Source organism: Sinocyclocheilus grahami, unplaced genomic scaffold (genome assembly GCF_001515645.1).
Source record: "Sinocyclocheilus grahami isolate Dianchi unplaced genomic scaffold, SAMN03320097.WGS_v1.1 scaffold1309.1, whole genome shotgun sequence".
NCBI lineage: Eukaryota > Metazoa > Chordata > Actinopteri > Cypriniformes > Cyprinidae > Sinocyclocheilus > Sinocyclocheilus grahami.
This window is the reverse complement of record NW_015506488.1, coordinates 288,554-290,714: the sequence shown is the minus strand read 5'-3', so window position 1 is coordinate 290,714 and position 2,161 is coordinate 288,554. Positions and strand designations below refer to the sequence as shown.

At 50.6% G+C, this 2,161-nt stretch overlaps 1 pseudogene; it reads left to right on the top strand.

Annotated features, from left to right (window-relative positions):
- Positions 1 to 286: 286 nt before the first annotated feature.
- LOC107569074 (uncharacterized) lies at positions 287 to 980 on the top strand (annotated as a pseudogene).
- The last annotated feature ends 1,181 nt before the right edge of the window (positions 981 to 2,161 follow it).

Genomic DNA, 2,161 nt, shown 5'->3' with positions numbered 1-2,161 from the left:
CTAGCTGTGCTACCTGTGTGTGCTTACTAATTTTCCCCACAGAGACTACAAATTAGAAGCACGCCCACCTGAGGATCATAGTCACTGAGAGCTACACTCACCTGTCCCTTACACACTCACCGTCAAACCACACTTGACATTGCACACTTACACCTCTGTTTTGCCTTGTTTGTTTTGTTTTCTCTTCTTCAAGGTCTGCGTCAGTCTAGGTTCTAGATCTCCCTCACCGCGCCAAAACATGTCTCGCACAACAGACTCTATTGGCCACTGGGAAGACCTCGAGACATGGCTAAGTGTTGCAACAGACAGCCTCCTACCCAAGGCTGCTGAAACACTGAAGCATCAGACACAGGACCAGCTGGATGACAACATAAACAGCCTTATGAGACAAGACCCAAGTCAGAGCTACAGTCACAAAGAATTAGCAAAGATCACTGGCTCCTTAAGCCACACACTCATCGCCACCCTCAAGCTGAGTGACAGGCACTCATCTCCAGCAGGAGCTAACACGTGCACAACGATGCATCGAGCAGCTAGAACTGGAGGCTCAGGAACGACAGGAAGGGCCTGATTAAGTGGAACAAGGCACCAAGGAGGAGATTGCTAGGCTAAAAGAGACCCTAGCAGTTACTACCCAAGAAATGGAACGAGGCAAGGCTGACTACACTGATCTCTCCAACAAGCTACAATATGCGGAACAGCTCCTGGAAATGGCAAAGGCCGACTTCAGAGACAAGAACGGCTGAATTAAATCCCTTGAAACTCACCTGGATGAGTCAAGAAATGAGATCAGTCGCCTAACACAACAGCTCATCAAAGAGAAGTTCGACAGCATCAGAGAGGAACTCAGACATGCATACGAGCTGCGCCCTGAGCCTACAAGGACACGACGGGCACCAGTCTCACCCCTGCCAAGCAGGACCGGGTCACCTGTTCCTCAACTGACACGTGAGCAAAAGGGGGTGCTGAAACAGTGCTGAAACCTTCACCAGCTCCCTCTAAAGAACTTTACCTCACGACAAAGCTAAAAGATCTTGCTCCAGCCAGCCACAGATCATCGTATGGCTTGGACCTCAAATACCTCGACAAGCTCGCCAGAAACATTGGCAAATTCACCCCAAGTGTGCCAGGTAGCCAGGATGTCCAAGCTTATCTGCAAGACGTCGATTTCCATCTGGAAATGAGACCCAATGTCACTGACGAAGATAGACTCTATTTGCTCCGAACGACATTCAGCCCTGAAGCGCGCAGATTCCTGGACCGGCAGCCTGCGCACACAAAAACTGATTACCACCTGCTCCGAGAAGCCCTCATTAAAGAATTTGCCGACCCTGAGTTAGAACAAGGGCTAGTGGCTGCCCTGGAAACGAGCCTCAATCCTACTACAGCCGACTCAGACGAGCATACTTCGGAATTCGCAACGAACCGAACATGGAAGACGATCTGAACTTAAAAACTCTCTTCCTGAGAAACCTCCATCCTGGAGTAAGCCACCATCTTGGCGTTCTCGCATGTCCACAAACAATAAATGCTCAGCAGTTGCGAGACTTGGCGCAGAAAGCCTACGGCAAACAAAAGATGACCTCAGAAAAGGGCGCCAAATCCCCAGCAGTTCTTGACTTCAACACTCAAAGTCAAGGTCTGGCTCTAGAGGGCGCCCAACATCAAGACCATGCCAAGCCACCACACAAAGAGTGGAACACACCCTCGTCCAACAGAGAACGGAACTCCCATGCTGGTACCCAACCTAAATCCTTAATTGACTTCAAGCAACTAAAGATATGGACGCAAGTCCGCGAGCCTCTGCCCTTCCAGTCAGTAGACTCCAATGAGTCGCAGTGTCAAGCCACAGACACCGCCGCCAATTCACTGACTGATGATGCAATGTCAAAGCCAGGGCCAAGCTCAACTCCAAGCAGCAAGAACCTGGACCCTCAGACTCAGGCCCCCTTCGAATCATGACTGCCATAAATGTCCACGACACATCAGTGTCCGACGTAGCATTGAAACAAAGACAGCAGAGCCTCCCACATGTCTCAAAACACAGCCGCTTCCCTCTCAGTCCCTGGTCGACAACCATGGCTACCTCCAAGATCATCTGCGCTGTGGACATACGATGGAACAACAGACGCCTGAGTCACTACTGCCTCGTTGTCCCCAA